The sequence below is a fragment of the Rhinopithecus bieti genome, unplaced genomic scaffold (genome assembly GCF_001698545.2).
Source record: "Rhinopithecus bieti isolate Rb0 unplaced genomic scaffold, ASM169854v2 scaffold_46101, whole genome shotgun sequence".
NCBI classification, from domain to species: domain Eukaryota; kingdom Metazoa; phylum Chordata; class Mammalia; order Primates; family Cercopithecidae; genus Rhinopithecus; species Rhinopithecus bieti.
In genome coordinates, this window is record NW_016819049.1 from 1,118,127 (window position 1) to 1,141,429 (window position 23,303).

At 50.8% G+C, this 23,303-nt stretch overlaps 1 pseudogene; it reads right to left on the reverse strand.

The window, feature by feature from the left end:
* Positions 1 to 22,538: 22,538 nt before the first annotated feature.
* LOC108519238 (putative uncharacterized protein FLJ41423) lies at positions 22,539 to 23,037 on the reverse strand (annotated as a pseudogene).
* Between the last annotated feature and the right edge of the window lie 266 nt (positions 23,038 to 23,303).

Below are 23,303 nucleotides of genomic sequence, written 5' to 3' on the forward strand. Positions count from 1 at the left end.
GAGTCCTCTGTTCCCCATCAACGTCCACATGGCCCTCAAGATCCAGCCAAAGCGTGGTGCAGGGGAGGGTCTCCTTAGTTCCACCTCCACCCCACCTCCCCTGCCCCCGATGCACACAGAGACCACCCTTCCCACTGTTGTCCCCTCACAGAATCTGTGTTCTTGCTTCTGGTGCAGCGTTTTTTGTTTTTTGTGTTTTTTCCCCCCTGCTGTCTCAACTCCCTCAGAGAATGAACCATGGCTATACATCCAAAATAATCCATGGCTCTCCAGGCCTGGCGTCACAATCGCATTGTGTCTTTCTCTCTTGCCGTAGCACGAGCTTCTGAAGGACAGGAATGTATCTTCATCCTCCAGATCTCCAGGCCTGAGGGCAGGGCCTGGTCCCCAACAGTGCTAAATACATTTTCCCTGGCTGAGCCACTGAGGACGGGTGATCCTCGACTGCATGAGTGAGGACTCTTCGGGCCTGTGGCTGCTGTGCAGCCTTGGGCAAGCCCCTGAGCCTCTCTGTGCCCATTTCCCTTTCCTTAAGTCTGGAGAGTAAGATCCTCTGCTTGCTGATAAACATTTAGCTATCCTTTTCCTCCCTTTCCTCAGCGCCCAGGCCTTCTTGGAAGGGCTCAGATACTTTGTATTTTATGTGTATCCGGCACCTTTAGAAAATTCTCCTCTTTGGGTTTGCTAAACCCTTCTGCAATGGCTTTATTCACACTCAGAGGAGAGCTGGTTGGATCACGGAGGGACTGCTGATGGAGCCTGGGAGCCCCCAATGCATACCCACGTGAGTTCTCTTGTCCGTCAAGGGCTCCAGCTCTTAAGGAAGCGTGATGGGCCACGGGAACCCCAGGCCTGTGGAGGCATCCCGGCCAAGGTCTCCACACCCTCCGGAAACCCAGCTGGGGGCATCCTGGATGGGGCTCTGCCTCTTCATAGAAACGTCAAGCAGGGTTCAGAGCAGCCGACATCATTCTCCTCCTGTGATTCTCTTTTCCCTGGTGGGCCCCCCCACCGCCCCCAGCCTCCTCACCAATGTGCTGCCCCTCGCGGAGGTAGAAGTCATCCAGAAGCAAGGCTCTGTGAGGTATCTGGCTGGTGGACGACACCCCCCTGGGAAAACCTGGCCTCCCCCATCGCCTCATTACAGCCAGCTTTCCCACACACTGCCTCTGATTCACAGATCCCAGGAAGCCAGGAAGCCATCCACTTACAATAACGTGACTTATGATTTATGGTTATCATTACCAGGCCTTTTTCTTCTTTTTCTTTTTTTTCAAAACATCTAATTTAATGGGGAAAATGCTATCCAGAGGAGCTGTGGGCTGTAAAAATGCAATAGCAAGAAAAAAAAAAATGCTGCTAATGGCCTCGTCTAGTAACAGACCCTCAGAGATCAAGTCTCAGGGTTGTAACCGAGGCTTCTCAAGAACTGGCCTGAGAAAGAGACTGGGGCTCAGCTGCAGCCCAGAGGTAACCTCAGAAAGCTGGGCCTCCTTTAAGACTTGTCTCTGCCTCCTCACCTTCCGTTTAAGAGGACCCTTAAAACAGAAAGGCAGATCCCATCTCCTCCTGCTTTTCCTCACCTCTGGGCCTCACCTGGCCACACAGTCAGCGATGGAAGGGAGGGAGGGACCCTGGACTCTGGGGCCAACAGCCTCTTGCCAGGCTTCTTGGCTGTTGGGGGCACCCAGCAGCTGCTGCTGGAGCTTTCAGACCTGCTTCTTCTCCTGAAATACAGGATCGACAATCCAAACACAAAGGCATCTCCTTTAACTCCTTTGAGCAGCCTGGGGTAATGGGAGCCCTGCTGTGTAGGACCCAGGATGCCTGGGTTCAGGTACTTGCTGTGTGACCCTGGGCAAGTCCCTTCACCCTCCAGATGTCCTTCTCCAGAAGATGAGGGAGGTGGATGAGATGATCATCTTAGGGACTTCTGGGTAAGCAGGGCAGGCAGGATTATGCCAGTTTTCTCTTCCTTGTGGAAATATAAGCTCTAAGAGTGCTGGATTCTGTTTCCCCTTAGCTGTGTGTATTTCACATATGAATTCTGCAGAGCAGTAATTGGTGGCCTGAAGGGGGGGCTAAGAATGACTCTGAGACCCCAGCTCAGCTGAGCTTGTCCAGGGCACCTCAGCTTCCCCACCCCGCCCACACGGTAAGCTCCTCCCAACTCTTGCTGGCAGGAAAGACATGTTCCTGGAGCCCACTGTTCCTATCCTCAGATGGGCCAGTGGGGCTAAGCATCCCCAGGATTCCTGCCTCCTGCGTACTCTCAGGAGAAGCAGGCCTGGCCCACTCTGGGACTCAGGCCCCAAGGACGGCCGCCTCCCCTCTGAGAGGCTCAGTCCTCAAGGGTAGGCAGTTGACTGCTCCAAGCCCACATCTGGATGAGTCTCTCAAAGCTCTGGCTGCCTCCGGAAGCAAAAAAGCAAACAGGCAGTTTCTAAAAACCAAATATTTTGCTTTTGATGGGTTGAAGGTCAGGATGGATAAACAGACTGAAGAGTTCTCCTACCAAAGGAGGTCACAAGGTGAGGAGCTGACTTCTGGACTGGATGGTGATTTAGCATCCTGCTGCCCCACCTGGACCTACCTGAGGGTGCAGAAGGGCCCTGAGAGGCTAAAGGGGAGGATAGAATACGGCCAAGAGTACACTCCCCTCTCCTCCTCCAACCCCCCTCCCATTCCCCCACTCCCCAGCTCCAAGGCTATCACTGGGCAGGAGAGGCTCAGGCAGTCTTTAGTGCAGGCCTCTCTCCTAGGCACCTGTTGATTAGATCCCTGCTCCCGCTCTCCCCGCGCCTCCCTGCGATGTATCAGAAATAAAACTCAACCTCTCCACCCAAACCTGCTCCTCCGTGGGCTCAAGACCGAGCTGTGGGGGTCGTCCTAGGCCCCTGCTTCCCCCTTCATTCCTGCCCTGTGGGCTCTGTCTCCTCAGCCCCTCAACCCGTTCCTTCCTCATCATCACGCTACCCCACCCCTCTCCTGGCCCCCATCATCTGGAGAGCATCCCGTCCAGGAGCCCTCAGTGGTCCCCCACCACCAGTGTGGCTCTCTCAGCAATGCAGGGCTGAGGGCAGATCCTCTGTGGACAGCCTGTTTGGAGGTGGGTGAGAATGTGGGTTGGGGGCTGCTGTGGCTGGGAGGACACAGAGGAGGGCATGAGGCAGGAAGGTTGTGCTTCACAGCGATGGTGGGACGAGATTGGAGAGAGAGGAACCAGAGGCCGAGGCGGGGGTGGCGGAGGTGGCAGAGGTCAGAGGCCACCCTGCCAGCCACTGGTGGTGTGCCCACGCAATACCAGTTGCTCCCATGTGACTCAGGCAGAGCTACTCTCCACCCAGAGCCCAACAGCTCCCAAGCACTTATTTGCTCACAGCGTGTGGGAAGGGATGAGTGGTTAGAATTTATTAAGCCTGTGCAGGGGCTGGGTTCTGTGAGGACAGGGAGGCACAGAGAGGTTGCAAAACTTGCCAGCATCAGACAGTAGGGGGTGGAGGCAGGCTTTGAAGCCAGGTTTCTCGAACTCTCATTCACTCTATCACATTGGAAGCAGCTACTTAAACTGTGCCTCAGTTTCTTCAACTTCAAAAATGGATGGGGATGATGATCATTTCACCATCTCAAAGCAGTGATGAGGATCAGAGACGATGCTCATGTAAGTCAAGGTCAAAAGCGCCAAAGCAAGATGGTCAGGAAGGGTCCTGGGACCCTAACTCCAGTCTGTGAGTCCCAAAGTGCTTTAGCAGGCACTGAGCTTCCTCCTACCATCATCACCACCATCATTGTCTCCATTAATGCAAATATTATAGAAGGATAATGGGAGAGTCTGAGAAACTGAGATTCCTGCCTCCCAGGCCCTTATGTTCTAGGAGAGTAACAGATCAGAGAGAAAAACTAGAAGCAGCACCAACCCAAAAATGAGTGTGTGTTGGGGGGGTGACTGGGCATAGGGGCTTGCCAGGGGTCTGAGCAGGGTGCACACTATGCCTGTGGCTGGCACACTGCAGACCACGGGGCTCAGCTTGGTTTGAGATGGTTTGTACCTTGCTCTGCCCTCAGACAGGGAGCTCCGGGGGACATCTGAGGTCTGGAAGACAGTTCGCAATTTTTACAAAGCACAGAATGAGAAAGGGTGCTGCCTCATCAGGAAGGTGCATTCCAAGAAACAATCTGGTCTTTGTAATAATCATTTTATTCATGACTGTCTAAAATTCTACTGGTGCGTACACCATAATTTAATGTGCTGCAACAAGGAAAATGCTTATGATAGAATAGTAAGGGAATAGAGCAGACGGCAAAATGGCCCTTTCCTTCTGGCTACACCCATTTAATAGTCTACCCACCACGGAAGGGAGCTGGCCAACGCAAAAGCCGTTTTACAGGGCAGTTCTTTCCCACAATGCTGTTTAATGTTGCTGCTCCACTGTTTTTGGTTTTTGGTTTTCGGTTGTGTTTTGGGCCTTCCGGAAGCCATAACAACTTTCCAGCCTTCTTGGCAAACTCTGAAAGTAACTTTTGGGAAGAAGAGGTGAAAAGGGGGCAATGTTTGGTTTTGTAGAGAAGCAACTGAGTAAACCCATGAATAAATACGTAACACACAGCAAGAACCCCTCCACCTCCTGTTTGCACTCAGTGAGCTGGCGGGTGAGGCTAAGCCTGAAGGAGAGAGTCGGGGAGACAGCTGGCTACATCCATAACCAGGCTCCCTGGGCGTCGCGACGCTGGGGACAAGGATCTCCACTGGGACCAGCATTGTTATTGATGTTTTAACTCTGTCGGGGATGACAGACAGTGTGAAGGGACCCTGCCTAATCACAATTAAATTTAAAATCTTGATTTTGCTAAATACTAAAGAGATATCCCAGTATAACTCCCAAACTACTCTACTGGCTTAGGGAGAGGAAGAGACACCTCCCACTCAGGGAATAAAATCATATTCTACAAAGGGACATTTAGGACTCTAGGGTGTAGCCCCTCATCAGGGATTCCAGAGCTCCTTCCAGCATCTCCACAGCTGAGACCTGTCCCTGTGGGAGAGGCTGAGTGACCCAGGACAGGGGCAGCTCTCTTCTGTGACCAGATAACCTGGGCCACATTTTACCTTCTGCAAGTCAGGGGAACTCTCTAAGCCTCAGTGTCTTCATCTATAAAATGGGGCTGCCAGTTTCTGCCTTGCCCACCTCCCAGGATTCTTGTGAGGCTTTCAAATCTGAGCATGGATATGAAAGTGCTTTGGAGATGGTTAAACTGGGATGTTATCAGGAAGGCTTGTTCCTATGCAACTGGTAGACTCTGCTTGCCAAAAATCACAGTGTTTGTGAAATCTGCACCAAAGGCATGTGGCTACCAATTCTAGCTTGTCTCCCTCCACTGGGAAGATATCCTGGCAAAAAATTCAGGCAATCTGGGCTGAGGAAGATAAGCAGAGGCTTTTGGGGGGAAAATTTGAACAACAACCACTACAAATAAACAACAAAAAAAGTCATTTGGAGAACTTTGGTGTCATGCACTTTACATCCAATGTCTTTTCTAGTCCTTACCACAATCCAATGGGGGTAGAAACTGTGCCTTTTGTAGATGGGGACACTGAGGCACAGGGTGGTTAAGTAGCTAACTGCAGGTCACACAGTTGGGATAGGATTCCAGGACTGTCTGACTCTGGAGGTCACAACCTCCGCCACTAAGCAAATTGCCTCTCTGTTTGGGCAGCAGCCCTGGTGGCCACAGAGAAGAGGAAAACAGAGGTTGCTTTTGCTTTTCTATGAGAGCACACAGATCCATGGGGCTGTGAGGGTGGGCAACATCTCTGTAGCAGTCAGCTGTTGCTGCGTAACAAACCATCACAAAACTCAGTGCCTAGAAACAATAACCATTCATTGTTGCTCACAGTCTACAGGATGGCTGAGTGATTCTTCCATTCTCTGTGGTGAGGTGCAGGTTGGGTAGATAGCTGTGCTGATTTTGGCTATAGTCTGGTCTGGGAAATCTTGGCTCTTACTCACAGGTCTTCTGAAGCCTTCCAACAAGTTAGGCTGAACACATTCATATGACAAAGGCAGAAGAGCAAAACGAACATGAAAATACACCGGTGTTTTTGCAAGCTCTGCTTGAACCCAGTTGGTGACTATTCCATTGGCCAAAGCAAATCATAGGGCCAAGCCACAGTCAATGATCTGGGAGTGACTACTGAAGGGCAAGGACACACAGAGGCATGAGAAACTGGGAGCATCATTAATATCCACCCTTCTGGAGGCACAGTCCCTTTGCAGAGAACCTTCCCTGTGGGCAATGCCAAACCCCTTCCAAAGCCCTCTCCTCTTCATGCTGCCATTTAATTCCCACCACAACCCTGGGAGGTGGTACAAAGCAGATGGGCATTTCTGCCCTTTTGCACATGAGGACACTGAGATCACCCAGCAAGTGCATAGCAGAGTCCCAACAAAAACCTGAGTCTCCCAAAACCCACATGGGCTCTTTCCAGAACACCAGCCCCCTGATTAATCTAATTCTACAGATCCTTTTTCCCCCCAATACCTTCAAAGAAGTCCTGTCCCCACCCCCCTACACCCACTCCTGGGCTTTCTCAGCCCTCACCTGCATTCTCCCTCCTCCTGCAAGATTCTGGGCACCTCTCTGCCCTTACCCTTTGCGAGCTCTTCCTCCATTTGCAAGAAGCCCTGGCAGAATGGGGAAGCATGCCATCAAATGGTTAAAATTCCCAGTCTCTCATAAATATTTCATGAAAAATATCTGCTGAGATAACCCCAGACTGTTGATGTCGACATTATTGCACCTGCACATTTTAATTGGTCCAAGAGAGCTGGCCCATAATTGGTGCCTGAAAATCGGCACAAACCTGACTTGGTTGTAAATCAGAAGATTGGGCTCTACAGAGAATTTGGCATTTTAACTCTGATGTGGCCAAGGGACTGGAAAGGGTGGGTGAGGGTCAGATAGGGAAAAGAGGAAGAGGGGTACACCCCACTCAAATGTGCCAAGCCTCCAGAGGCCGCTAGTCCAAGCTTATTGTTCTGCATGGCTCTGGAAGCATACTGATGGCATAGAGCCTCAGTATCTGCGAGGGAGGTGAGCCTAGTGGTCAGAAGCACCAGCTTGAGAGCTGGGTCTCCTAACATTTTCTATGCCATGACCCGCGCGACCGGCTGCTAGAGATTGTGGATCCTTTCTCAAAACAATGTTTTTAAATGCGTAAAGTATGCATGATTGCAAAGCAAGTCAATTATATATATTTCCAAAAATAATTTAAAATTTTAAAATTGGAGGCTGGGCATGGTGGCTCATGCCTGTAATCCCAGTGCTTTAGAAGACTGAGGCAGGCAGATCACCTGAGGTCAGGAGTTCAAGACCAGCCTGGCCAACATGGTGAAACCCCATCTCCACTAAAAATACAAAAATTAGCCTGGCGTGGTGGTGCACACCTGTAGTCCTAGCTACTCAGATAGCTGAGGCAGGAGAATTGCTTGAACCCAAAAGGTGGAGGTTGCAATGAGCCAAGATCGTGCCATTGCATTCCAGCCTGGGTGATAAGAACGAAACTCCATCTCAAAAAAAATAAATACATAAAAGTGGGATATAGCAATATATGTGCATTAAATTCTTTATTAATGCATTACATTATAAGATCTAACATCAGGTCTACTAACTACTGTAATTTCAGAGTAGTGATAAGCACAAATGATAGTTCAAGATCTTTGTCACAATTGCAGTGTGATGTGAAAATACCTGTGGTTTCCAGTGGCAATGAAGTCACAGGTGCTGTTAACAGAACTGTGGTATGTTGCTTACATTTGCACTTGAAGGAAATGCTACATTTTAGTTAGAGGCGAGTGAACATAAAGTTGTATTTTGTTCCCACCCAAGTTCACAGACACCCCTCCCCCTACCCACCAACCCCCAGTTAAGGACCCAGCCTCAGAGCTTGCCAGCGCTGGTATTTACAGCTGGGTAGCCTTGGCTTCCTTTGGCTTTGAGTTCTTCCTCTACAAAATGGGCATTGGAGGCGGACTGAGCTGGCTTTAAAAACTGCTCTGCCACTTGGGGGTGCCCTTGGAAAGTGACCTGAGCTCACTAAGCCTCAGTTCACTGGTTGGAGGATGGGGTTCCTGACGGCAACTTCCTCACGTGCGGTTCTGGGACTTGGATGAGATACTGTGGGCAAAAGGCTCAATACACATCAACCCACTGCAGCCTCAAGGAGCAACCTGGTGCCTGGCATCCAGCCCAGGCTGCTCAGTGTCGCCCCAGCCAACGTCAAGTGCTGGATACACGCTCATCTTCTGTCCCGTGTGCATCCCCTGTGCTGGACTCTGTGGCTTCCCACCCCTGTCCAGCCCAAGGGCCCCAGAACTCAGGGACGCATCAGTCTGCAGACTAGAGCTATTTAAGGCCCTTTCAAATCAGCGCCCCCCAAGTGGCTGGGATAGGGAAGCCAGACACAGACCCATGTGGTAACTGGTGTATCTCGGCATTAGGTGAAAGCCCCACCTTTAGGATGATAAATACATTTCCAACTCTTCACACTGGGTGCTGGTGCACAGAGACGTCACCTCCCCTCTCTCCTGTGTCTGCTAAGGGGCCCGGTGTGCAGGCATCAGGTGTCTACAGGCTCTGGAGGGCTCGGAGTTCCCCCACTTCCACCACTTCACACCAGCTCTGTGGTGGTAGGCGCAGGACAGTCCTCAGAAGTGACAGCCCCATTCAGTATGCAAGGCTGGGCAGTGACTGATCTTGGACCCACTGGCCCTCTCCAGGCCTCATGTAGACACGTGAGGTACTGAGGCATCTCCTGTTATGGAGTGTCAGGGAAGGTTGCCATGGCTACCTCCCCCTTCAGGCTCCCACTCAGCCCAAGCCCACCCTGTCATTGACTGTCAGCTTCAGAGTCAGCCAGAGCCGAGTGGCAGCCCCTCCTCATCCTTCTCTGCTCAGAGGTGACCCCTCTGGAAGGCAGCTGCTCATGCCCCCAAATCCTGGGAGACCCCCTCCATTGCCCAGGAGATCCCTCTTCCTCTGGCACTTGCTGTGGGCTCTGGGGGGAGCCATCACCATCGGAGGCGTGCAGGGCCCATTAGTGCCAAAGACAGTGAGAGATGCTGGCTGGGGGAGCTGGGGCTTGGGGAGGGAGCTGTGGGGCTGGCGTTGGGGAGGTGGAACCCTCTCGGGAGCACATCTGGCAGGCCCAGGTTGGGTAATTATGGGAGGAGGGATGGATGGCCATGAAGAATAGGGGCCAATGCCCCCAGCAGCCCTGGGTATTTGCAGGTTTCTGCTGCCAAGCTTCTTACAGCCCCTAGCTGGGACAAGGGAAGGGGGAGACTGTACTCCCTGGATGCCTACTACTTGCAAGCTTGCTTTATGGACACAACCTCATACTATGACACAATTACTCTCTGAGGTAGGGGTGCTGTTTGATTCCCATTTTACAAACAGGAAACTGAGGATTAGAAAGGTTACATGATTGCTTACGGTGACAAAGCTGGGAAGTGATGGGAACCAGAATTCAAACCCAGACCTGCTAACACTTGAGACTTCCATGAACCATGGAATTCCCACTGCACGCCTGACCCTCAGAAGCTGCCTACCAGCTCCCAAGAAGCATCTCTGCACCGGGCACTGCTCTGCGCTATGCAAGCATCCTACCTGCTCAGATCCCCACGGATTCTCTACTTTATAGAAGTGGACACTGAGACTCAATGAGGCCATGTCACAGGTCCAAAGTCACACCACTAGCAAGGAGTGGGCATTTCACCTGGATTTGTCCATCTCCAAAGACAGTGATCAAAGTTCAACTCAATTCAACAAATACTAATTGAACACTTGCTACGTGTCCAGACTTGACCTAGGTGCTGCCACCATAGCAGTGAGCTTACCAAGACCCACCTTCCTAGAGCTTCCCTTGTAGTTGTGGGGAACAGACAAGAATAACAGACAAACATAAATCATCTAGAGTATCAGAGGTGATAAGTAAGAGGGGGAAAGCAGAGCTGGGTAAACAGGGCTGGGTGAGCCAGGAGTGCAGTAGGAGGGGGCTAGGCATTAAAGAGGGCAGACAGGGCAGGCCCCGGTGCAAAGGAGGGAGGGACGAAGGGAGGGAGGGAACCAGGTGAATAGCAGTACCTGCTGCATCACAGGTGCTTAATGAATAGATGCTGAAAGAATGAACTCATCATAGGAAGTGCCTGGTGGAGAGTAATGGGGTGCCGGCCACGAATAACAACAGCTGCCTCTTATAAGCACCTAATAGGTGCCTGGGCTCCCATTAGCACTTTACACACTTTACTCCTGTTCCTTAGTTGCTCTTCATGGTGTGTGTGTGGACACGACATTCGGGGCTCGATCGCTGTCTGTGGACTTACAGATGACAGGAATACAGAAGTGAAGAATGGGCCTCACACCATGCCTGGCATGAGACGAGCCCTCAGTGTTAGCTCCTTCCCCAAGATGGCTCAGTTCTGCTCCCTCTGGGACTTCTGACTCTTCTGCAAGGGAGAAAGCTGCCAACCACAGAGATGTGTGCTGGACAGAACAGACATTCTTGTGGGTGTGGGTTGTGGCTTTGTGGTTAGGAGCCAATGAAGGAGCTAGGCCTCTGGCTCTAAAAGGAAAGTCCAGGGAATCAGGTTCCTCTCCAGCCTGCTCAGAGCATCTCAGCACAGCCTAAATCACTGTCTGCTGACAGACTGGCAGAGGTGGTATTTTTGAGGTTAATGCCCAGTGAGATTTGGGGGTTGGAGGCAGTTGGAACATTATCTGTAGACTCGGCTGGCCAGGGAAATCCTGACAGTACTGCAAAAGTAAATGGTGCTTTCCTATAATTAGATACATATTTATTTTAAAAGGTTATAATTTCCTACTGGTTTGCTGCTTGATAAATACGAGTTTATTATTTTTTTTCTTCACTGCAGCTCAAGAAAAACAAATCCAGGTTTGGACATGAATAGGAATGTCATGATGACTCCGGGCAGCAGTTTTCTTCCAAACCCCACCAAATGCAAGTGCAAGATTGGATGGGCTGGAGTGAGCTCCGCATGTATAAGATTTTGGGGGCAGACAGGCAGAAGGGCGAGAGGAGAGGTTTTTCTGAGTATTGCTTATAACAAGTGGCATAATTACTGCCCTGCAATTCCCTCCTACCTGCTTGTACTCCTGCACTACCCTCTGCCTGGGATGCCCTTCCTTTTCCATAGCTAAATCCTGTCAATGTATGGTTGAAAGGCCACCTCCTCCAGGAAGCCGCTGAGGATTCCTCTGCTTGGCAAGAACTCTTTATTCTGAATGCTCACAGCCTGTCCCCAGTTCCTCTAAGGTAGTCGCCACAGTGCATTGTGGTTACTTGGCATTGTACGTTGAACTGTGTCTCCACCTCCCCCACCCCCCAAGAAAGAGATGTTGAAGACCCAACTGCCCAGCACCTGTGAATGTGAACTTATTTGGAAATATGGTCTTTTCAGACATAATTAGTTAAGATGAGGTCCTATGCAATTAGGATGGGCCCTAATCCTATGTGACTAGTATACTTATGACAAGGAGGAGAAGCGATACAGAGACAGACACACAGGAAGAAGGTCACATGATGACAGAGGCCAAGGCTGGACTAATGTGTCTGCAAGCCAAGAAACACCAAGATGAATGACCACCAACGGAAGGTACGCAGGGGCAAGGACGGGTTCTACTTGGAGTCTCAGAGGGAGCATAGCCCTACTGACACCTCAATTTCAGACTTCCAGCCTCCAGACCTATGCGCAGATGCATTTTTGCAGTTTTAAGCCACTCAGATCATGGCACTTTCTTGTAGCTGCCCTGGGAAATGAATGCACAGGAGGACGGGTCATTTCTTCCTCCTGGAGAAGGCTCACTGCCATCATAGCATATGGCACAGCATAGGTACTGAATCGACATCTATTGATGAGTGAATGGTTGGATGGATGGTCAGTCCCTGGAGAGGAGGATCCAGATCTGGCTGGTCTTTGTGTCCCCAGATTGCCTACTAAGGACAAATGCCCTGTCCTAGTTCATGTTCCCGTGGCCTCCAGTCTGGATCTCCACAGTAGACAGTCAGCTGGCCTCCGTGCCTCCACTCTCATCTCCCAGCCAAGTTCCCCAAACTTTGCTGAACTCTTAGGTCATTCCAAGAGTGGAATAGGACTTGCCAATCCCTGGGCCAATGCCCACACTGTGTCCTTGGTCTGCAGTGCCCCTTCTCCCTTTCCCACCAGGTAGACTCCCACCCATCCTTCAAGCCTGAATGCCAACATTCGCTTCTCACTAGCTTCCCTGAACCGCCGCCATCCCTCATCCCTGGCAGAATCACGTGTTGCCTCCTCTGTGCTCCCTGGCTTTCCATGTCTGCTGCATCTAGGATGGCTCCTGTCACCCTGGCTTAGCTATTTGTTTGCTTCTCTGTCTGTCCTGCTGGCTTGTCAGTATCTTGAGGTGAAAGACCCTTCATTTCTCATCTGTGCCCTCATCGTGCCTGCCAACAAGTGGGGAGATGTGGGTGTCTGAGGAATGAATGAGATGATCAGGTGCTTGAAAATCAGGCTGAGTGGGCCGGGTGCGGTGGCTCACACCTGTAATCCCAGCACTTTGGGAGGCTGAGGCCAGTGGATCACGAAGTCAGGACATCAAGACCATCCTGGCTAACACAGTGAGACCCTGTCTCTACTAAAAATACAAAAAAATTAGTCACACGTACCTATAGTCCCAGCCTCTTGGGGAGGCTGAGGCAGGAGAATGGTGTGAACCCAGAAGGTGGAGCTTGCAGTGAGCCGAGATTGCGCCACTGCACGCCAGCCTGGGCGACAGAGTGAGACTCTGTCTCAAAAAAAACAAAAACAAAAACAAAATCAAAAAACACACACACACACGAAAATCCGGCAGAGTGGTGAGGAGCAATGGTCCAGCCTTCTCTGTGGGCGCTCGTTAGGTGATTTTCACATCTGCGCCAGCTCCCTCCTAGGGCCAAGGGTCCCAAAAGACGAGGAGGCTTCTGGGGAGACCCGACAGGCGGAGCTAGAAGGGGCTTTAAAGTGACTTCCTGGGCTGGGCGTGGTGACTCATGCCTGTAATCTCAACACTGGGAGGCCTGGGTGGGAGAACTGCTTGCTCCCAGGAGTTTGAGACCAGCCTGGGCAACATAGTGAGACCCTATCTCTACAGAAATGAAAACATTCGCTGGGTGTGGTGGTGCATGCCTTTGCACCCAGCTACTCCGGAGGCTCGGGTAAGAAGATCGCCTGAGCCCAGGAGGTCAAGGCTGCAGTGAACCATGATTGTGCCACTGCACTCCAGCCTGGGTGGCAGAGCGAGATCCCATATCCATAAATAAATAAATAAATAAATAAATAAATAAATAAATGTGACTTCCTAGCCTGCACATCTCAAATCAGAGATGAAAAAACCACAATCAGAGGAAAGGAAGAGGCTTGCCCCAGGTCACACAACCCACACAGGGGCATAAAAGCCTAAAGCCACAAGATTTGACTAGTGCCTTGGTGTACTGGTGTATTAGTGTGTTGAGTCAATACAGCTCTTCCACATTAGGGGCTAGAATTGGAGGATTTGAAGGGAAAGAAAAAGGGATGAAAGATCTAAGTCCCTCAAGAGGAGATGAGAACTTAGACTCAGGTGTGCTTACTATGTGCTGGCCCTGGGCTAGGTGCTTTGACACTTTATTCAGAAGTCTCAGCACAGCTGTAGTAGGTAGGTAGCATTTACAGATTAAGAAAGAGAGGATCAGCTGCCCCAAGTCCTATAGGGAGAGCTGGGATTTGAACCTAAGCCTACCCTGCCCAGAGGCCATGAGCCTCCTTCTCCACTGTGGTGGGTCCTCCTGTGAAGGGTACCAGAATCTGGGTCAGCTCGGCCTCAGAGGTAGCAGATCCTATAAGGGCAGCAGCCTCTGTTTTCTCAGGTGCCTGGAGGCCATCCTTGTGTTGTTGTTGTTGTTGTTGTTGGTTTGTTTTTTTTTTTTGAGACGGAGTCACTCTGTCGCCCAGGCTGGAGTGCAGTGGTGCAATCTCGGCTCACTGCAAACTCCTTCTCCCGGGTTCACGCCATTCTCCTGCCTCAGCCTCCGGAGTAGCTGGGACTACAGGCGCCCGCCACCACGCCCGGCTAATTTTTTGTATTTTTAGTAGAGATGGGGTTTCACTGTGTTAGCCAGGATGGTCTCGATCTCCTGACCTCCATCCTTGTGCTTTTTAAGTGGCGGAGAACACTCTGGAGTGCCCAGGACCTTGAAGAAGCACCTCTTCCAGGTGGAACAGTTAAGGCAAAAGAGAGGAGGAGGATAAGGATGCAGGCTGGGGGCTCAGGCTTGGAGGGTTCTATCCACAGTATGATGGAGCTAACACAAGCAGCCACGTAGCTTTGGCCACAAGAATGGGGGTGGAGTGTTTGGAAGGAAGGAGGTGATTGCTTTGGTAGACCTTGTTGGGGCTGAACAAAAGCCTGAGCAGAGTCCACTGCTGGGGCCTCATGCTGACAGACACGGCTTGGTAAGAGGGCTGGGGATTTTTTATCCTAGAGAAGACACAGCAGGAAATGAAAACTGTCATCAATACCTCGAGGGCTCTCCAGTGGATGAGCAATTAGACAAATTCCTTCTGGTTCTGAGAGCTGGAGTAAGGACCCGCAGCTAGAGGGTACAGCTAGATAGGCTTCACACCATCACCCTTCTTCCAACACAAGGGGCTGCCTTGGAGGGAGCCAGGCCTCCATCCCGGGAGTCATTCAAGCGAGATGGGTCAACAGGTGACTCAGCATGAAATGATGGGTGGGACCACGTGCCTCACCTCTGAAAGAGACAGGAATGCCTGGCCCCAGGAGACACTCACAGCTCCACTCTCATTCTGAGTTTCCTATGGTGATACATTAATTACTTCCTAATAATTTAGATGCCCTGATCTTTCTAGATTTGACTAGTGCCTCTGAATTTCCCCTGATAGTGAGGTCTGGGATTCTACACCTTAAAGTGATTCTGGTATGCAGCCAGGTTTGAAAATTACTGTCTGGCCAGGCATGGTGACTCACGCCTATAATCTCAGCACTTTGGGAGGCCGAGGCCAATGGATCACCTGAGGTTGGGAGTTTGAGACCAGCCTGACCAATATGGAGAAACCCTGTCTCTACTAAAAATGCAAAATTTACCCAGGCTTGGTGGTACATGTTTGTAATCCCAGCTACTCGGGATGCTGAGGCAGAAGAATTGCTTGAACCTGGGAGGGGGAGGTTGCAGTGAACTGAGATTGTGCCATTGCACTCCAGCCTGGGCAACAAGAGCGAAACTCCACCTCAAAAGAAAAAAAAAAAAAAAAAAGAAAGAAAATTACTGTCTGTGAGGCCATGGGGGCAGCAACATCCCTCATCCCCTCCCTGCAACCCCCATTACACACTCAGTAACCAACATGCAGCCTTCAGCCCCAGGCCTGGGCCAGGTCCTACACTGTGGCAGGCTAAGAGGCCTTGCCTGGCCGAGGCAGAGGTTACACCTAGTGGCTGGTGGCTTCCCATCATGATCTTCTGGGGAAGTGGGAACAAAATCTTACTACTGTGTGGTCTGGAATCCAAGATGAGTGGCAGCCTCTCCAAGGCCTGGGATATGTGTCTGGTATGTTTGCCAATAACAGGGTGGGATGGTTCACTTTATGTGTCAACTTGGCTGAGCCATGGTTCCCAGATCCAGAGTTAAACATCATTCTAGCTGTTTCTGTGAGGGTGATTTGGGGTTGAGATTAACACTGAAATCAGTGAGCTTTGAGTAAAACGACTGCCCTCTGTAGCATGGGTGGGCTTCATCTCATCAGCTGACAGCCTCGATAGAACAAAAGACTGACCTGCCCTGAGCAGGAGGGAATTCAGCCACAGACAGCCTTTGAGCTTGAACTGCCCCATTGGTCCTGCCAGCCCATTCCACAGATTCTGAACTCGCCAGCCTCCATCATTGTGTGAGCCAATTACTTAAAATGAATCTTTCTCTCTATACACATTCCACTGGTTCTGTTTCTCTGGAGAACCCTAATACCCAGGGACATGGACCAAGGCGATTAGCAGAGAAATCACACAAAAGCAAGCTCTCTGGGCACCAGGGACTGCCAGGCATGAAGGAGGCACAGAGAATGTGAAAATTCATTCTGGCCAGACACAGTGGCTCATGCCTGTAGTCCCAGCACTTTGGGAAGCTGAGGCGGCTGGATCACTTGAGGTCAGGAGTTCAAGACCAGCCTGGCCAACATGGCGAAATGCTATCTCTACTAAAAATACAAAAAATTAGCTTGGCCTGGTGGCATGTGCCTGTAATCCCAGTTACTGAGGAGGCTGAGGCAGGAGGATCACTTGAGCCCGGGAGGTAGAGGTTGCAGTGAGCTGAGATCACACCACTGCACTCCAGCCTGGGTGACAGAGTGAGACTCCATCTCAAAAAAAAAAAAAAAAAAAAAAAAAAAAAAAAAAAAAACACCTCATTTTGCCAAAGCAATCTCCCTCTGCTCTGAAGCCGGCTTCAGAAACGCTGCGCACGGGCAGGCAGGGGGAAGCACGTGAAGCTCCTTAGAACATCCTTGGGAAATGCAGAAGGAAGCCAATCAGAGACCCAGTCACTGGGGAGCCGGCAGGTGGGCCATGACAGCTGACGGACAGTGTGCATGCCTGAACCTGTCTGGACCCAGGAGGGGATGCTGAGGGTAGGGAGTGGAGGGAAGAAGCCTCCAGGTGACTCGGAAAAACTAAATAGAGACAGAGACCCACAGAGGCCAGGGCCCACATCACCACGAGAACCCAGATGAAGAAAGTCCAGGGAGAATGCTCCCAAAACTCAAGACTCTCAAACCAAAAAGACCTTGAGGGGTCATTCAGTTCAGTCCTCTGCCTCCAGACTGGACAGCTGGCAGCCCAGGGCAGAGAAAGCCTTGTGATGGGAGTATTTGCAAAGAATATCAGAGAGGGATGGGAGGGGAGAGGAAGGGAGGGAACCTTGATGCCTGTGATGGCCATGACCTTGGAGGCTTTTGAGCATTTCCTGGGTGCCAGACACTGAGCTGACAGCCTTCCATACATTGCCTCATTGAATATGAATGAATATGAAGTAGGTACCGTTACTGTCCCCACTTTACAGATGAGGAGACTAAGGTACTAGTGAAGTAACTTACACAGGTAGAAAGTGGTAGGACTGAAATTTACACCCAGATCTACCTGATTCTGAAGTCCTTATTCCTCATCACTGAGGAAGAAGAGAAGATAAGGGAGTTGGGGTGGGAAGAAAAGGAGCACAATTCTGTTATTTGATGAAGAAGTAGGCCCAGGAAAAACAAAGGATGTACTTGGGGCCTTGTGGCTGGTGGTGCAGGCTGGGTGCATGACTGAAGGCTGCAGGGCTGGACCAGGGCACACAGGACCATGACCTGAGAGGAGCAGGCCCAGCAGCCTGAGCAAGTGTGTTTTCAGGCCCTAGAGAAGGACTTGCTAAATCTCTCTCCTAACAAACCTGGAATTCCACTGTTTGTGTCCTTTTTCTCCTGGATTTCTCCTGGAAGTTTGAAAACCCCAGGGAGGCAGGGCACACGGAGTCCAACTCAAATATCTGCAGTAGGAGTACATTCATCTGGTGACTTTTTCCAAATCTGGTGATCTAACTCCAAGCTACCACCTTAGTGTGGGCCTAGACAACAGGTTGGAGGAAAAGCCACAGCAAGGGCTGGCCTAGGGAGCAGGGGAAAGAGGAGGGAAGAGCATCTAGATACACCTTGAGGTATCCCTCAGGCTCCTTAGATCAGCATTTCCTAAGCCAAAAGCGCCACTTTCATCCTCAGATCTGATCATCTACCCTGACCAATGATGCTGCAATTCTGAGAGTCATCTCTGACTCACCCTCTCTCTCTCCCATCCCATCAACAAAGAGGTCCTGCCAATTCTGCCTCCTAAACAGATCTCAAATCCTCCTACTACTTCTACCTCCACTGCTATCACTCGGTCCACACCGTGGTCCCTCACCTGGATGAAAGCCACCATCTACTAGCTGGTCTCCCTGCTTCACCTTTTGCCTCTCAACCATCCATCCTTCACTCAGCAGCCCCAGTTGTCTTTTTTTTTTTTTTTTTTTTTTTTTTTGAGACGGAGTCTTGCTCTGTTGCCCGGGCTGGAGTGCAGTGGCCGGATCTCAGCTCACTGCAAGCTCCGCCTCCCGTGTTTACACCATTCTCCTGCCTCAGCCTCCCGGGTAGCTGGGACTACAGGCGCCCGTCACCTCGCCCGGCTAGCTTTTGTATTTTTTAGTAGAGACGGGGTTTCACCGTGTTAGCCAGGATGGTCTCGATCTCCTGACCTCGTGATCCGCCCGTCTCGGCCTCCCAAAGTGCTGGGATTACAGGCTTGAGCCACCGCGCCCGGCCCCAGTTGTCTTTTTAAAAGACAAACCCTGTCAGGTCTCTTGCCGCCTGAAAACTTTTCCATGGCTCCCCACGGCTGGCAGGATAAAGCCCAAGCTGCTAAGCAGTGCATAGTAGGTCCTCTGCTGTCTGACAGTCCCTGCCTGCCCAATCCCACCTCCTGCCCCTCCGCCTCAGGATGCCCCTGACACTGGCCATCTGGGCTCCTTGGGGCTCCCTCCCTGAAGACCTCACACTTCCCTGGCTTTGCACATGCTGTTCCACCTTTGTGAATTGTCCCTTCTCCCCTGTCCCCTATGCTGTTCTGTGAAACTCATCTTTTAAGATGTAAGCCAGCCATCATCACTTCTGGGAAGCCTTCCTGGATCACACCTTCCCCGTCTGCAGGCAGAGATGCCCCAGGTTCTCAGCACATCCCTCTCCGTCTGCTTTAATTACGTGTGGACTTGTCCGTCTCTGCCAGGCTGTTGAGCATATGGGAGCCCCTGAAATAAGGATGGGGTTGGATGTTTCTTATCGCCAGTGACTAGCTCTGGGCCTGCCCCATAATTACAGCTTGATGAGAATCTCTGGAATAAAGGCAGACATACAAGCAACCATGACGTCGGGCAGGAGGTGATGAGAGATGAGATTATAACGAGAGGTACAAGGGCGAAAGAGGAGATCGATTCTAAGTCTTTCTGGAGGTGGTGGCATTGTAGCGGGGTCATAAAGCATGGGTAAGCTTTCAATAAGCAGAGATGGAAAGATGGCAGGCAGCTTGGGAGCTCCGCTAACCATTTGTATAAATGCACTGTAGCTGCTGGCCTCGGCAGTCAGGAGCAGACCTGAGACCCAACCTTAGTATCCAGTCCACTGGGAGCCCTGACCTTGCCCTTCCAGTCATGATATTAAGAGTAAGGGATCCAGATTCCCAGGGCAGATTGCCTGTCCTTAGGTCACTGGAAAAAGAAAGAAATCTGAATGTTTAAATACCCTGCCCAGATTCTCCGTTATTCTGATTCACTTCCCTTTATTTGCCCTGAAGCTTAGTCCCACTCAAACAGCGCTCCTTTTCATTCCCTCATTTTATCCTTTGTAGGCTCAAAGTCTGAAAGCAGCTGAAAGGGAACCAGAGCCTGGGGTGGGCTCAGAAGGCCCAGAGGCTAAGCCTTTCCTGCTTCTCCCTGAGACCCTGTGTTCTTTGGGGCTATACAGAGACGGGAGAAGACAAATTTCTTTGCTAAGAAGAGTATTTGGATGTGTTGACAAGGTCTCTATAGTAACCAGGAAATTGAACAAGTGTGGCCAGAAACCCACAAACAAGAAGGTGTATTTTTCCCCAAAATTGGTCAGCTGTATCCAGGAAGCTGGTCTGGGGCTGGGGCTTTAGCCATGCATGTGAGCGATTAGAAGCCAAGAAACCATGCTCCTTCACTGGTTGGCATTAGCAGCTGAGCTGAGCGCTGAGGCTAGCTTGGCGCCCAGGAGCACAGAATCAGATTTGCCTTGGTAGGCAATTCAGTCTTGCTTTTGATGAAAGAATAAGCAATAAAAACCAAAACCAACAACAAAACAGAGAAGTAAAACAACTCAAGATAGAGCAATCGAGTTGGGTCAACTTTTGGTATCTGAGAAATAACAGAATCCTGCTTCTAGAACCCACTCTTGAGGGCCAGACAAGGTGGATGAGGAGGGAAGGTTACAGACAGCAAGGGAGGGGTGGACATTTTTGGAGCTTCTATGTGTTAAGCATTGGATTCTGCCAAAATTGAGGTCAAAGAGCACAGTGGTTAAGAGTGGGGTGCCAGAGCCAGGCTACCTGGGCTCAAAATCTACACTGTCCTCTCCAATTTTGTCCCTGGGGTTTGTTTAACCATCCTGAGCCTCCATTCCCTTAGCAGCAAACTATGAGTTGTTATGAAGATTACATGAGCAAATACCTATAAAGAGTTTAGAACCCAACCTGACACATAGTATATGCTCATTAAGTTTTAGTATTATATTAACTTGTTGAATCTTCACAATAACCTATAGGTTTGTAATTTTGCTCTCCTCAGTTTGTAAGGAAGCAGGCTCAGCTCGAGAAATCCCCTGCCCAGGGCACATGGTTGGCAAGAGGCAGGAATGGGACTCAACTCCAAGTGTGGCGGGCCTCCTCACCCCTCGATGCCTCTGGTAGGAGCTTGTTCTCCCTATGAATCTGGATAATGACCTGGCTCTTCCTAGTTCTTGGGGTTTTGTTTCTATAAGGGAGGCTCCACTCACCCCCACACATGACACCATGTGATGGGGCTCACAGAGCAGAGTGAGCCTCCCTCACAGTCACAGGACAGAGGGATCAAGACAGCATCCCATGGTCCTTTCTCCCTGTGGCCTCCATGGCTCCTTGTCACCCAGGATGACAGACAGAGCACCAGGTTGGGGATCAGCAGGTGTGGTTTCCAGCTCTGCCGCAAACCTGCTGCATGACATTGTGCAAACCAATTTCCCCATCTTAAAAATGAAGAGGTTGGATTTTGCCATCCTGAGCTCTCTGAGAGTCTGAGTTTACAGTTCCGGGGATCAGAATGTCACATCTCACATGCTAAAATGAAAAGGTGAGCATTTCAGCCAGTTGACTGCAGTGAGAAGAGATAACCCATCCTCTCAGTGCCCTGTGGAAGTACTTCCATTTAGGACACATCGTACATTCAACGGGTTTTGAGAAAAACCAGGGGGTGGAAGTAGGGAGAGAACCACTATTGACTTTGCACACCTCAGGCCCTGGGATTGACATTTCCACACACAAGAATCAGTGACAGCAGCCCGATGGCATGGGGAGTGTTTGTGATGCCATCTTACAGAGGAGGCAACTGAGATGCAGGAAGTCAGGTCTTAGCACCGACATCACTTTTTGACCCAGGTATTTCTGAATCCAAATAGATGTTCATTATAAGATTATAAGCAAACAATATATTACAAGCAAAAAAGTGAATTCCTTTTTTTTTTAAGCATTTTGCTTTTTAAGGGCCAATCTTCTCTTCATGTGCAAAATGGGAACCAAGATCTGGGTCACAGCTTACAGTCTCAAACCCCAGTCGTCCTGGAAGAAAACAAGAACCCACCAGGGCCTGGAAAGCTTGTGTCTGAATCTCCAGCAATCCATGGCTGGCTGATTTCTTCTAAAGTCAGCCAAGTCGGAGCCTGGAGGGCTGAAAGACCATTTGAATGGCGGGGCAGAACCCATTCCCCATGTGTTTCCCACCACCCACAGTTCTCTTGTCCTACCTGAGTTCCTCCGTGGCAGGCAGTTTACCAGAGAGCCAAGCACCAAACAGGGCCATGTGTATCTAGCCTGGTCCTCTGTACAGCTGGAGGAGCCACACCCCTTCCTGCCCTTCCTTAGGAAGCAAAGCACCTACGGTCTTCCCAGCAGAGCCAGAGCAAGCATGGGCTTGGGAATGGAGCACACCTGCCTCCCCAGTCTGGCTGTCTCCCCTTTAATAATCATGTCCCTGGGCCAGATGCAGTGGCTTATGCCTATAATCCCAGCACTTTGGGAGGCCAAAGCGGGGGGAATCACCTGGGGTCAGGAGCTTGAGACCAACCTGGCTAACACGGCGAAACCCCGTCTCTATTAAAATACAAAAATTAGCTGGGCGTGGTACCGCGTGCCTATAATCCCAGCTACTCAGGAGGCTGAGGCAGGAGAATCACTTGAATCAGGGAGGTGGAGGTTGCAGTGAGCCAAGATCACACCATTGTACTATAGCCTGGGTGACAGCGAGACTCCATCTCAAAACAAAACAAACATAAACAAAATTGTATGGTCCTACACTCCCCTCTTTGGCCTTTAGCTTTATATTAGAAAAATGGGGATACCATTTCCTTGGATAGTCATATATAGATTTAATGAGCTCAGAGCTTTTAGATCCAGGTTTCACGGACGTACCAAAGTGTCTATTAGGAGTGGGGAGGATGAGAAATGGTGAAGGACAGGGCCTTAGGTGCCCCATCCCCTTCCATCAGAGGTGCTTCCCTGGTATTTGTTTTACACGCCCGGGTTAGGCCTGCGATTTTGGATGGAGGAAAACGTCATGCAGCTGAAAGAAAGCAGAACGACCGCTGCTCTAGTTGTTGAGGAAATGCTGGGCACCCAGCGGGCACTTAATAAATGTTAGCACTTTCCCTCTCCTCGCCCCCATCATTCTCCCCCTGGATTCTTTATTAAATGGCTCGGCGAAAACCCGGACCCAGATAAATGGAGAGAAGGCAGGAGGCAGAAGATGGAGTGCTTTTAAAATACCAAGAGAATCACTGCAGGTGTGGAGTGCCTGGCGGGTGCTGGGGGTCACGGGGGCTGTGATCCAAATACAACGGGGCACAGGCTCACCGGAGCTCCACACTGAGGGCCCCTGCCTGCAACCGGCACGGAAAGGCTCCCCAGAAACAGGGGAACCGGCCCCTGCCCCACCAACGCCCTTCTCAACAGGCTCACCTCCTCCTCCTCCTCTCCTGAATGGAAGGACCCATAGGAAAAGACAGAGCTCTGAAACATGCGAAGGGGCACAAGGGGTGGGGAGGCCTAGTGGGCTGACCTGGCTACTTCTTGCAAATAAGCGGGGCCTGCTGCACTGCGAGGGCACCAAGAAGAAAGAGCTGCCATCAACCCTGCCCGGTTTTCCCAGATCCTCTGAAAATGGATCTCCCGAGAGCAGCTCGGCAACCGGAGCCACAGCGCCACCTACAGGCTTCCTCCTGCCATGCAGTTTGCCTTCAAATGCTCCTTTTCAGCTTGCAGGTATTACATGCTAGGTATGCCAGGGGTCGGAGCTCACATCAAATCCACTGAACTGCAAGGTGTCGTGTTGCTGATATGCTCAGACAAATGAGTTTGGCGTAGAGAGAACGGTTGTTGTTAATGTGTGTCTT